This window comes from Phalacrocorax aristotelis, chromosome 3 (genome assembly GCF_949628215.1).
Source record: "Phalacrocorax aristotelis chromosome 3, bGulAri2.1, whole genome shotgun sequence".
Lineage (NCBI taxonomy): Eukaryota > Metazoa > Chordata > Aves > Suliformes > Phalacrocoracidae > Phalacrocorax > Phalacrocorax aristotelis.
The window spans coordinates 79,797,593-79,812,341 of NC_134278.1; the positions used below are offsets into that span (position 1 = coordinate 79,797,593).

A 14,749-nucleotide genomic window follows, 5' to 3' on the forward strand; every position below is an offset into this window, starting at 1 on the left:
GTTTTATTCATCATACAAATTGTCTATTAGAAATCATGGTTCCTACCTTCTATTTTATGAATTTTTAAAAACTGTAAGCATTTTTTATGTTCTTCATCATGAAATACTACAATTCCCTTAGTGTTCGATGTGCTGATTTATCCTACTGAAACCAGTAATAGATAAGGGAAGAGACCCCACAGCATTATTAATTACCACAGGTGTTAATTAGATGTTACACTTAGGAACAAGACAGATGGCAAGACAAACAGCTGTAAGACAGACAGGTATGGCTGAGTACCTCACACTGTCCTAGAAAGACAGATGATGCATCGCTATTTGTGTAAGGCAATAGGGAATGACCTTCTTTGTCACAGAAAACACACTGTGGTAAGAAATATTAATGATGAGGCAAGTATCAGAAACTAAAAATACAGTAGAAATGTAAAAACAAAGAAAGAAGAAAACACTTCCTCAGTTCAACTGAGTCCTTTAATTGAAATAAATGAAACATCCCAACTGAAGGAAGGAATGTCATATGCAATGTGTGACAATGATTGCCACTTTGAAAAATGGCTAGTTGGCTTCCCACAACTCCCGTTCACCTTGGTTAATTTTCTCCCAGCAGTAAAGAATGAAAACATGTCAAAGGTTTCTCATGCCTTTTTTTCCCCTCCCCCTTTAATTGCCTTTTTTTAAAAAAAATAATTGGCAGACATGGAGCCCAGTTATGCATTTTGTATTAACCAGTCAGCAGAGAAGAAAAAACAAAATAGCTGTGGGAATGGGGAACAAAACCCAAGCCCTCCCACCCCAGACTGGATCCAAAGTCTCCTTTTCATGGACGTGTACCTTAGGGCAAAGGTCAGATGAACTGGAACTATTTCAAGAATTTGTTAACATACATATCAAACTTTAAGAGTTTTGAAGGAACTGAGTTTTCCTTTTGGATCTTTTTCTTAGGATTTAGCCAACTCCTAAGGAAACCAAGGAAGGAAACAAGAACAATGCCCATGATAGGGATTTTTCTGAATCTTGCTAATGATGCCATTTTTGAAAACTTGCACTTATCTGAATGGTCTTTTTATGCCAGAGTTTGTAACCAAGACACCGTAAATTTCAACTGAAAAATATAATGAAGCAATTCAACTGCGTCACCAAGTCATTTAATGTGGCTAAAATTTTCAAAGGAGATGACGACATGCTACCCAGAGAAATTATGTCAAACTTTAATGAAATTATTGGAAGGTTAACATGCTGTGATGAGAGTTAGGTGAAAAATATTTCAAATGAGAAAGGCAAGTATTTTGCTTCTTTGTGCAACTGCACACTTGGGTTTGCAGGAATAAAATGAGACAATTTAATGGAGTTCCAGAATGTCATAAGAGTTCCAAGATATCAAGTATCCAGAGAGCCTTTGTGCTAAGATAAACAAATCACTTCCAAAAAAAATAATACTTTCCGATATAGGAAAAGCCAAAAACAAATAAAAAAGAAAGGAAAAAAGGCAACTATTCATAAATTTAAAAAAACCCAAAGTTTTAATCTGGTGTGATTAAATTTATGTCCAGGTGTGTGTGCAGATGTCCCAGTTTCTGCTTTTATCATGTCTTTGGTTAGTCTCCTAACATATTTTACAGTTGAAGAGCATTTTATAAGAAAGCATATCGATACAGGGGAACTGCACCGACCCAGAACCCATTAAACTGCACCACTCGAGCAAGGGCTGAGCTGCAGTTGCTTCTGCTCCTCCTTCAAGAGTTTGCCTCGAATGCCCATGATGAAGTCAGTATTTCTTGTGCTTTGTCCTATAGACCACAGTAGAGTAACATGGCTCCTGGCACAAGGAGTAAATTGAAACAGATCTATCAAACACTTCACGTGACAGAATAAATCCCCAAAGCAGAGCTTGACTGCATCTCTTGGATGATAGCATTGTAATATACAGCCAGAAAACCCAGTATCATTTCACCCTGTTGCTGTCATTCTGGCACACCTACTTGCAATCCTCTCACTAAGAAACAGGAGAAAAGCAGTTTTCTCTGCCAAACCTTTGAAGGGGAATTCTTATTTCCTATGGAAATAAACTGAGGGCTCGGTGCTCTTCCCTCCTGGCCATCCTATTACCATGACCTCAGCCCCTGCTACTGAAAAGAAAGAAGCAAGAGAGAACAAAGGAAGTAATTAGCTCAAACTCCTTCAAATAAAAATACATGTCCTAACCACAGACACAGGAGTTTCTTTATTTGATAGTCACATAATATAGTAGATACAACTCAAATTTTAGTTTCCCCAAGTGAAGATGCTGCCCCTTTCTAACATGAAGAGATGTGTAGTAATGAGCTGTGTAGCTACAGCTGCATCATATGATACTCACATCGTATCAACAGATGCTGTCCAAAGGATAGGAGCAAACTAGTTTCCACAGGTGCCCCATCCTCCATCCACGCTCTTTCTCCCCTCAGATAAGCATGACTTAGCCCACCGGGTTTGGTAATCACATGTTTGCAAGAAACAAGTGTCCTTGGCTTTATGAGTCCCTTATTTATTGCCTGAATTGCCACTTACGATCTTAAATTTAAAACTGATACAAACAGTGTCAGACAGCAGAGAGCTCTGCAAGTTATAGCAAGAGTTTGTGATTTTTTTTTTTTTTTAACTCAGTGGTCCACTAAGTAGGAAAGGCCCATGCATACTGCACACCAGCTTCAGTTCCCACCTGCAACAGCACACCCATGAACGGGCCACTCCATACCACAGAGGTGCTGGCACAGCAATCAGTTGTGGCAATCAGTTTTAGGATTCCTATTATGGGACAAAGAAATCTTGTGGTGGGCTGTGTTACCTTCCAGTTAAGGCTGATAAAAGCCTATCTCTATTTGTCTGTCCATCTGTGCTATGCGTGTAGTTGATCGAGTATATAATAAATCCCTAACTTCTGCCTCAGCTAAAAATACCATGTCAACTGGATATTACAAGCAAGCAGCTTACTCATGGCAGGGATTTCTTTTTTTCCTTTATAGCCTTTGCAGCCAGAGAAAAGTGATTGCAGCTTTTCCTTCTACCACAGAGGTATTTTAGCGCTCCATTTGTTAGGTATCAAGTACATGTTTAAGCAAAGTATGGCATGTTGCTTCCTACCTTAATTGTTCTCATAAGTAAGCACTGCATTTGACAGAGAACCAAAGACACAGTCAGTCTCGCATTACAACACAGTTAACGCACATCTTTATTCCTACAATCATCTAGATTTGGCAGGGCTAATATGTAATTAAGCAACCAAACTTGGCAGTTATCAGTAAATAAATACTATTGTGCTCCAGCAACTTTCTCCATATTATAAAAATAAGGTTTTTCCACATTATCTCCAATGATTTGCTCTAAAGGTTTTCTGTGCAATTGATTTCCACTGGGCCAGAAAGCTGCTAATCAGCTGAAGACTCTACAGTGTGCATCTTGCCAGTTGTGTAATAGTTTTAAAAATATTTTTTCTATTACCTACCAATGTTATTTAAGTTTTCTTCAAGGTTTGTAATACAGCTCTAAGTGTTAATTTATTTAAATTATTTTCCAATATACCTTGAAAATCACAAAAAATAGAAATAAATGGATAAAGCATGGAGTGCAAGTTTGTGTTACTCCAGACTATCTGTCTCCTTGGCTTCATCTTCACGTAAGCACAGAAAATGTGAGTCGAATGTAAAGAAATTGGAAAAACACCAGCTTAAGCAAGACAAATTACTGTATTGCTGAATAACATGAAGAACAATCATGTGCAGTTCAGAGAGAAATCTGGAATTTTTAATAGATCTTATATAAATATGTGATCATTATCAACTCCACAACATTTTAAGATGTCTGCTATCATGGAAGGTCCAGCAAAAATCTCACATTAATATCTCTAATTTCACTCTCTGAGTTTTGAGGGAAAACCCCCACCTCCTACCCAGTGAGGAAAGCTGAGGAAACTTCAACCGGAAATCTCCAGCTGTTATATTTGAGGGATAAAGCTTACCACTTAAATTGTTTCATGGATTCTTATACATTTATTGCAGCAATAATAAGATCTCTATGACAACAATTCTAACAAATGCTTTCTGAACACTGGTGTTGCACAATACATTTCCCATGCTTCAAATGATAAAACCATTACACTGATTCCCATCAATTACCTTTGGAGTGAGAAATTATTTGTTATGATGTTTTACTAAGAAGAGGGAGTGGGGGGTAGCACTGAAACACACAAAAAGGTCTAAAATTTGGGATGTCTGAGTACAGAAACAAATGCAGGACTTCATGGTGATGTCAGTGGTTTTCCATCCCTCCCCCTTTAGGGTGACAGGCATCTTCTGGCCTTCTGGATAAGCCTAGCTACATCAGCCAAGACACCAGCTAGAGCACAATCAATTGGGACTCTGAATAATCCATTCTCTGGAAGTTTCTCAGTGCATTTTACCTATTCTTTAAATTAAGACATAATAACAATAATAGCACAAGAACTTCCACTCAGGTCTTCTAGCACACTACCAATCCTGTGCTCAGGGTTGTTGCATCTTAGCATTGTTAAAATGATGAGTTCTGCAGGAACACAACTAATCAGTGCCTATTGACATTCTCTCCTGCCTCCTCCTCATCTCCTGTGGAAGATCATTAGGAATAGACTGTTTTGGCCCAATATATGTAGGTCCAGGAAGCCCAAACTGCATTTCAAGCTGCATCATGGGGAAAGTACCAGGGGAGAATTAGAGAAAAGGCATCTCCCTTGCTTTTCACTCTGCACTAGCTGGGCTGCATAAACAGCTGTATAATTTAACAAGACTCCCCACAGCTGAAAATTTCAATGGAGAAGGTGAAGGATGTATGAACCACTCGTAATGTCTGCATTATGCCCTACCACTAATATGTATAGTTTTGTATGTGCCAGCATTGTGAAACAGGCTATGAAATAGGACTAAACATGCCACAAGATGCATTAAACCTGCTCAGTTTGTTCATACAGTGTGAATGGGAAGAGAATACATGAGAAGCATGAATAGGTGCTAAACCCCTCCCTCAGAGTGTTTGGTTTGCCCATTTATTTTTGGTTAGTAATAATGGTGCTGTTATATAGCTATTACAGTTTTCTTTCATGAGCCTGAAAGCACTTCAGAGGTATCTGTCAGTATTTACATTATCACTTTGAAACAGGTTTTAAATATCCCTGTTTGCACATGCTGCATGCAATCACAGAGGACTGGCCACAGAGGAAGTCTGAAGGCTCGAAGCAGTAACCTCTGCATGACGTGGGTCACTTGCAGAGCAACATGCCCTGTCAGCTGCAAACATGCCATGGCACCAGCAGCCTGGGGGAGCTGGGGTGGGTGAAAAGCCAGGCTAAGCAGTCTTGGCATAGCTCTCTGACAAATGAGGCATGTAAGTCAGATTTCCAGAACTCCAGTGCAATGTTTCAACCACAAGAGCATTCTCTGATGAGGTTAGCACTTCATTTAAATATACTGTCTACTACTTGATACTTAACTCTCTCATAAATTAAGAGCCCAGAATTTCAAAAATCCCCCAGGAGAATACTGCTAGCATTCCACCTCTTGCAGATGCCCATCAGTCCTGTGACACCTCTGAGTCCCTCTGCCAGGGTGCTGGCCACATGCACTGCTAAAAGACAGGGGCAAAGTCCTTTCAACAAGTCACCCCACAAAAGCCTATTTTCTTTTTTTTTTTTTTCTGAAATAGGAACGAGTTGAAAGCAGCCTCCCCTGTTTGCAGCAATGCCTGTTTCCATGGCACCCAGAGCAGCAGCTGAGGGCCTTGTTATCACAAGACCTCTAATAAATTTCAGCAAATTACTGGGAATTGCCTCCCCCCACCCCGTTAACCCAGACGACCCTCCAGTCCTCTAACCTCCAATATGGTCCAAAAGTCTATGGCGCAGTTAAAATCTTTATGGGGACAACAGTTTGGGTGGGAGGTTTTCTAATCAAGATATAAAACAGAACAGACATCTTTCATAGAGAAACAGAGAGAAGGAAAAAAACCAAAACCTAGAAATTCTCCTACTTATCATGGACTTGACAGGGCTTTAAATATGATTGTCTGATGAATCCTACCTGAGCAGCATCTGTCTCACACCCACCAAAGAGCAACCATGGATGGCCTTGGAGACAGAACATTGTCTCCCTTTAACTGTGTTCCCAAAAAGGTGATATGCTGACACTCTGCCCTGTGACTTTTTGAAAAGAGATTAATGAACATGGGCATTTTACGCTCAAATATATTTTTCATCACTCTGATATTCATTTCTGTAAAACCTCATGAATATGTAGAATAGTCTTTACTTCTCTTTAGGATCTTCCAGGCTCAGTGATTTTTAGATGCCTTTTGTTTCTAAGGTATTGATTCTGTGGTTTCTACTTTGATTTTATGTACAAGTATAACTGACTGAATAAGGTTTACGAAACTGTGAAAAGCAATGGAAGAAAACTAGAAACTAGCTTTTCATAGATTCAAAGGTAACTGAAAAAATCTGTACAGTATCCCTTGTGTCATGTTAATTATTCCAGTGTCAGCCCATATTACATTGGCCTGTAATTCAAAACGTGCATTTATCCCTGTGGTAACAATCAGATTTCAGAACTAAGGAGAAATCAGAAAGCAGTATTCAAATGCCTGGAAGAAAAAAAAAAAAAAAAAGAAAAAAGAAGCATTACTAACAACTGCATTTGAGAACTCAGTATTAATACAATATCTTGTGCTAAATTCTAAGTACCTGCTTGCCAGAGATATCCTTAATGTTGAATGTTACCAAGTGATTACATTAAAGGAAATCAATAAACATTGGGCCCGAGCTAGTACATTTTCAGGTTGCCATCAAATGCACAGTATTATGTAGAGAAGCTGTAGAGCAAAGCTGCCATCAAATTTCCTTCCTTTGCCACAGCAGAGGAAACAGCGGTTCTCCACGTCCTGTTCTTAGTTCAATACCTGTAACTGCATCTGCTCCACTCTGTGTCCCCACACTTTACAGACGTGCCTTGTGACCCAAACTCAGTAAATAACTGCTCAAAATATGCATCTTCTCCCAAACAACCTTTAATTCAGTTAATGAATAATAAAAATAGTAGATCCTATAGAACCATAGGACTACATATTCCTAAAAACATGGCTTCTTGGTACACTGTGAAAAATAAAACTAAAAAGCCTCAACTGAATTTCATAGAGAAAAACTGCTCTTTCCCACATTTAGATATTAACATTTCTGTATGTAAAAATCTTGCTAAAAGTAACTGTCCTGCAGTTAATTACAGGGAAAAATATACACAAGTAAAATCACATAAACTTAACGAAAGCATCAAAGCTCACCTTACAGGAAATGGTCTTTTTTTGGGGAGCCACAGGAAAGAATTCATGGATATGCAAGAAAAGAATATGTGGACAGGGAATAAAGATGGCAGCGTGAGGCTGCTGTTCTTTGGCAAAAATAACTTAATCACTAGAGCTATTGACAGGTTGTTTTAATATGAGAAACAATATACAATAAAACTATAGAAGATTTTCTCAGGGTTTTGGGAGACACTGCTGTAACATATCTATGTTATCTCAAAGAGATTAAAATTTCACTCTGGCATCCCAGGCTATACCATATGGTTTGCATACTCATTTCTTGAGGAGCTGCATGCATGCTCTGCAGAGGCACAGGGAGTATATTCAAAGAAAATACAGCACCAGCAATCTCCATTTCATTCACAAAGTGCTTAATAAAATGACTGAGATTACTCCAGTTTAGCACATCATTATAATTCATTTCACAGCCATAATATTCGCAGGTTCAGACACTAAAAGGACAATAAAAACGCTTAGGACGTATTCTCTCCAGTTAATAAGCACGACGCAATTCAGCAAACTTACTTCAACTTCTGGGGAAGCGCCAAGAACGTTAATAAACTAAAGCGGTTGAGGAGTCTATTAATTTGGGACAATGTCATTTATATTCAGATACTCTCTAGAAATAGTTGCCTGGACAAAAATCCTCACTGATTGGTATTTTGCACTGTTCCCAGCACTCCAGCAGTTTTCCTTTCGCTCCCTGCCCTTGAATGGACTTTTTCCCTCGCAGATGCAAAGCCCTCTGCACACCGTTACAAGATTGTATCCTGTCTGCAGCCACTGGAGGGGTCCAAACAAACATGCCATTTATGAAGCATTTTCCTCCAAATATGTGGAAGGGATGACCAAGCAGCTTCCTCCAAGGCCTTTTTGTTCAAATAATCCTAGTCAGACTGCTGGCAGCTGGTGTAGGCGTAAAAATCCTGCTTTTGAGCCATGTAAATATTGCTCCCCTGCTGACTGAGCTTCAGCTCCATGTTATGCTTCAACTCCATGTTATAGATTTTTTTTTTCCTTTTGTGATCATTTGACAGACTGCAAGATTTAAACAACCAAGGGACCAGTATTTTTGTTTTAAAACATGGCAAAAAACATTTTGCTAGCAATGCACATCATTCACCCTCCAGTGAGTGACACCACACCGCTGCCACCACCCAGGACTTGCTGCCATTTTTGTTGTGACACCTTTACTACTGGCTGAGCAGGATCACACTTAACACCTCCTTTCCCACATAGCACAGCCCTTACTCACCCCACTGAAAATATCACAGCCATCCCTGTCAATCTGTGCTTAGCTAAATGACAAAAAACTGTAGTGTCTGTCCCCTCCATCAGGTTGCTCACTGTTCACTTGTGCCATGAGGTCATTAGATGAAAACTATGCCATGTTGTTTGCCCTGGTAATATATGTTCTGAATATTTCAAATCGCACTGCTGTAGCAAAGCGTATTAAATACCACTGAGGGAATATTAAGCAACTCCAGAAAAAAACTAGCATTCTACCCAATTTCTTTCTTTGTGTCTCAGGCAGGTAAATTATTAGGAACTTGTTATCAGAAAGCAAAACATTTCAATCTTCCACAAGATAATAGTAATAAGACGCGACAACAACCATAATTTGTGCATTAGAATAGATCAAAAGAGCTATTATAAAGGTGTGATAGTGGCTCATTTACAATGGCAGATGTGTGACATTTTGTAAGTTTGCGACATGGCTCTCATTGTTTTGCATTGTAATTGCTACAGCCAGGGCTCCATCAGCTGCTAATGCACCTGATCATTGACATTAGGAAAATATTTACTAAATGGGGCAAATAGTTACAGGCCTAAAATGATTATAGAAGAGCCTGTGTGATTTGATGCAGGGAGAATGAGTAGAAAAAAAGCCAAATAGTGAGAGTATGAGAGTTCGCCCACCAGCCTAAGTCTGATATGGCCAGTAGCTACACCATTGCCAACAGAACCACAAGCTTGGCTTTAAACATGGAGGAGATCTCAAAGATGGCACAGAGCAGAGGTTGCCTGACAACCTCAGCTGAGGTTAGGGACAAAGGCAAAAAGGGCTGGGAGCTAATTATAAATAACAATAAATCTTCCCCATCTCTTTTCCCTATACGACACCTTTGGTTCCACCCCCCCTTCCACCCCCACCTCCTTTTTTCTCTCTCATGAGGATTAGGGAAAGGCTGACTTATCTTTGCTGCATCCTGCAGGTGCATGAAATGTAACCTTGCTACCATGCTTCCTGTGCAATATCCAGTTAACTGAGCCTACATGGGTGGATCCTGTGCAGGTTAAGGAGGGTACCCGGTTCCTGTGGTGTATGTCCAGTTTCCTACCTGCACACGCTCCTTTCCTCAGTCTTGGTAGGGGAAAGTAGCTCCTACACCTACAACTATAAAACAAAATAAATGTTTGAAAGAGAGAAAATTAATTATTTGGTTTTGATGGGTTCTGCTTATCACTGCTATATAATTTAACCCAATAGTACTGCTCCACACAACTGATGTGATTTATGAAGATTCTTTAACAGCTAATGTTTTTATTTTGAAAGTGTTACCTTATTGATTAGATTTCATATGTTTACTTACTTGTATCTCCTCCAAAACACTTTCCACGCTTTATTTTGTCTATAGTTCAGTTCTACTTACTTATATATTATAACATAATTTTATATAATTATAATATACAACAAAATGAATGCAAGGTTCATGGTCAATTTGAAAGATCAAAAGCAAGACACGAATTCTTCTGGCTGAAAGTGACTTCTGAAAAAGTTAATTATTCCTCTTTATCTCTGATTTACTTCTTAAAGCTTTCTGCTAAGTTACAGGAGATCTGAAAGGATTCTGCTTTTCAGTCCCGGCCGCAGAATGGCACAGCAGAATATGAAAAGCTCAAATAGTGTGCAAAATGTGATGAGTTATTGCTACTATTTATGAAGTATCAGGAACAACTCCTGCTTTCAATTATTTCTGAAGTTACTCCACTGAGTCTGATCCCCTATTGCCCTGCATAATATATACATTAAAACATATACGAAGTGAGTTAGAAAACACTCCTGGTCTGTTCTGCACATATTTCAACTTGACATGACACTGATAAAGAGCCACAAGAGAGCCACTTGTTTCTAAAAAAGATGCTTAAGGCTAACGGATAATATTATCTATAAACCTTATGTGTATTTGAGGAGGGCTGGAGGGGAAAAATAAGCTGTATTTCTAACACGTCCTGTCAAGGCACCTGGTTAAAGTTTTCATTGAGTTTAATGGGACACACTTGGTTTCTGTTGAAAACAGAGCAGGAACATAACATCAGTTTCACAGAACAGATTATTAATATCTCTTACAATACGGTTTCTAGAACAAAATTAGCCCCAGAAAATCACATAAACACATAGCAGCCCACTGCCTAAAGAGGTTAAGCACAATTGCATCGCGGAGATAGCAAAGAGGAGAAAGTACCCGTTCGTGTGTGAGCCACTGCCTACATGAGGGGAAGGAGAGGTTCCCAAGAGCCACCCCTGGGGTGGGACGGGCTGGAACAAGCCTGGCCATGGCCCATGTCTGCATGGAGCGTCAGGGTGGAAAGAAGCAGTGGTGCTGTCTGCTGAGGCTCCTCCCCTCCAGGCCACCCAAGCAGCTCACCCACAGGACTGCGGAGGGTGCCAGTGCCTGGGCAGCAGGCGCAGGAACCTCTGAGGAGAGGCGGGGGCTGCCCACAGATTGGTCTGGCTGTTCTGGCCAGCTCCACGGGCCCCTGAGTGCCAGCAGAACTGAGCTCTTCTGGACGCCTGAGCTGGGGCATTTCCTCCTGCAGCACATCTCATCCTGTCACTAGAAGGGAGAGATGTGAACTCAGACATACAAGGAAGACCCTGTGTACCTCTACAGGAGTAAGCGGAAAGCTCTTGTGGGATGTATTGTGAGAACATCTGTTGGTCTTACGTGCAGTAAAAAATACTGGGTTGATTTTAGGTTTTACAGCATTCTTGTAAGAAAACTTTGAAGGGTGGTAAAGTGTCGGCTGTCCTCAGCAGCTTAATAATGTGACCTTTCGAGCAGCCAATGGGCTGATTAGTTCACAAGCCCATCAAAGATTCACTACTGTCACTGCCTTCTCCACATCTTTCCCCCAGGGCTCTGCTGCTTATTGCCACCGAGTTTTGCAGTGACTTGTGGCTTTCCACAAGTCATTCAGAATTACCAGATCCAAAGCCCCTTCTCTTTCCTTCTCTAGCTCTCACCAAGCCTGCAGAACCTCACCCACCCTCCACCACCACGCACCTCCCTCCTCTCTGCAGGGCTGGACCTGATGGCTGCAAGTGAGGCTGCCTGGCACTGATGGGCAGTTGCTGGCTGGGAGCCAGGGGTGGATAATCGGGCACCCAACAGCCTCCTGGAGCAGAGGCAGAGCTGAAATGGCAGGAGGCCCTTCTGGCAGGAGGAAAGAGAGAGTGAGGTGGCCACTGAGTGCTCACATCAGTCATCTTGCCCTCACACCCAAGGCCGCAGCAGAAGAAGTCTTCTGGCACATTGCATAGAATTAGGCAACATGATAACATTTCCACCAGGCTGAAAGGTTTTGCATTATCTAATTTGGTGTGGCTTAATAAATAAGTTAGAGCAGTACAGAATGCTATAACACAATCATGTTGCATTAACATGCCGTAACTAATGATTTTTATCAACGCTATAGGAAAAGAGGCAGTGTTGAAAGTAAGTTGCATTCCCAGCATTGCCTGCTCATTCGTCCTCCCCACAAAAAACTGGAAAGCTGCCTTCTGCCAAGGGAAATGTAGTCAACTAATTCCAGACATCTCTGTGCCTAGTAACGGAGATTAGTTTCCCAGAAATAACACCATGGATTTCACAAAAAGTATTATGGCTTTTCATGTGATAGGATACCAGCCACGTAAGGCTGAAATCATAAATACTAGAATAGGGGAACTGCTTGCAATGGGGAATTTAATGGATTCATCTGGCCTCTTTGGATTTTTTTGTTAATTCTTTATGAGCTGTTTTGAACAAAACCTACTTATTTGACCACTGATTCATGCAAAGACATTTCTATCTATAGACCGCTTGCGAATTATACACTGCTACTGCTGTCTCACAGTGTAAACAGTCACATAAATTATATAGTATCGACTCTATTTCCTGATCAAAGACTACCCAAAAAAATGCAGAAAAAGCGCACAAGAAGTGTCACATCACTTGTGACAAAATTACTGACCATCAATCACCATGAGAATCCTTATCTCAGCACATTTTTGCTTTTGTATTTACACATTCTTGGTGCAAACATGCTTTCCCATCTATACAACACCAGACCTGGAGAATGATACAGCTTTTCAGAGAACTCCTTTTAAATGACATGAAATCGCTGGCATAAGAAAGGGCTCCAAGATATGGGGTAGCTTCAACTTTATTAAAATAACAAGAGCATCTTAACATAATAACTTTACATTCTGTCAGGGTAAATAAAAGGAGAGACTGAGGAATTTTAAATGCATGTCTCGACCTCTTTCCCTTTGGAATTGTTACTGATCAGTTTTTTGCATTAGCACCACGTGACCTATTGAATCTACCTGTTTTGAAGATATATTGCCCTACTTTACAGTGGGGATGGTTTTAGAATAAAAGAAAAGCAAGGCTGAATACCTTGTTGGAAGTGGGGGGCACTGGTCCTTAACAGCAGTTTCCCTGTGTTCTGCCAAAGGCCAACTGGAACAACTCCTGTTAACTTCCTGAATGGCAAGTTTTCAGAGCACCACTTTCAAATAATATTAAAATTGCAAATATAATGTGAAGTTTGTGGCTACAGAGTAAGTTCTACTTGATTAAAATAATAAACAAAACTGACAGGATATTAAACTGAGTTTCCATGAAAACAATTCTCTGTGGTCTCCTGTGCAGGTTCCTCATCTCAGAGCTTGATTAGCCATTGCCATCGAGAGCAACCCCCAGCTAAGAGCTAGCCCAGGGGCGACAGCAGGAAGTCCAATCCAATTTCACCTTTAAAAGATTTTTTGTTTGGGGTTTTTTTCCCCCCCAGCACTGCCAAACTCACATGACTTCAACACAAAATTGCCAGACACGTTTAATGCCAAACAGTTTTTAATCTATGAGGGAGAAGTAGGAAAACTTAAAACAGTAAAAAGCCACAAAATCAAATACCGGAGGTCAAGTACAACACAAAAAGTACTGAAATGGCAGCCAGTTGATCTTACGTGAATGACAAACTATTAGTAGCTCATCTACAATTATTTAAAAGCCCACCTCCTCTTGGTCCTTCCCAAGCTTGCGGTCGGTGGCTATTATGAATATTTGCTGGAGCAAACATTCCTTCTCTTAGACCCCACTGTTTGTGAATCCCATGGCTTGGCTGATAAGGCACTTCCACATTCACTCCCTGCATCTACTATGCTTCTCTGCCCCTGACAGTGAAAAGATGATTCAGACTAAAAAGGCAACCAAATGGTAAAGGAGGGCACAGGCCTTGTATAGTACCGCATACAGTCTTGTACCTGATGGTTGCTGATCTTTGTGAAACTCTTCCAAGTCTTAATGTCAGACAAGAAAGAAATAATAAGCATACTACCAAGGCAATGTTGTGAAGCTTAGGCAGTGCCTGTGTTAGTGAAGTTGCTTTTCAAGAGCTGGGATTATGTTTTTGACATTTTAGATATATTAGGCAGATAAACCTGGCACTGCTATTTCTTTGCAAGAAGTGGTGATGTATTAATGACAAGGGAGGAAAGAATTGAGCATATATAGAGAGGGGTGAAATCAGTTTGGTGGAATCTCATAATTAAAGTTGTGCCTCTTACACCATCACTCATCATGTTTTGTCCCACAGAGCTCTTGCAGTCAGAAGGAATACTTAGTGAAAAACATTCCCCATGTGTATTCTATGTGTGTCTCTGTGTGTGGATGTAATGCGGACGTCTCTTGCTGAATGAGAATAAATACTTATGTAGAAAAGAAATCAGGGAGGTTCATGAAAGAATAATGAAAGACTGTTCTTTATACTGAAACTTATTGTTCATATTTAATATTAAATAGACTTCAAGGATATGTGGGGACTTTGACTAACTGTAACTGCAACATACAGTCTACATAAACCCTAAGCCTACCATTTGAAGACAAGACCAAACCTGGCAAACTGGGGTGCATGTAATTGTACGGCTGGGTGTAATTTATCCAACCTAATAATACAGTTACATCTATACTAATCCCTAAGCAATAACATATGTTAGGCTAGCAGATAGCGTAGTCCCATATGCATAATTCAAGCAAATGATTAAGATGATTGTAGATTTCCTGTGGGTAATATTTAGATTTAGAGCTATTAAACTTTGCAACACATAGCCTGGTTTCTACAGACT

The 14,749-nt window shown here is 40.2% G+C and overlaps 1 long non-coding RNA gene across 5 annotated transcripts in view; it reads right to left on the reverse strand.

Annotated features, from left to right (window-relative positions):
• The window catches only part of LOC142054928 (uncharacterized), a 283,958-nt gene that overhangs the window by 106,415 nt on the left and 162,794 nt on the right, over positions 1–14,749 (reverse strand). For all 5 annotated transcript variants that reach the window (XR_012659728.1, XR_012659730.1, XR_012659727.1 and 2 more), the window contains exon 3: positions 9,699–9,754. This is a non-coding gene — a long non-coding RNA (uncharacterized LOC142054928). The remainder of the gene's footprint in view (positions 1–9,698; positions 9,755–14,749) is intronic.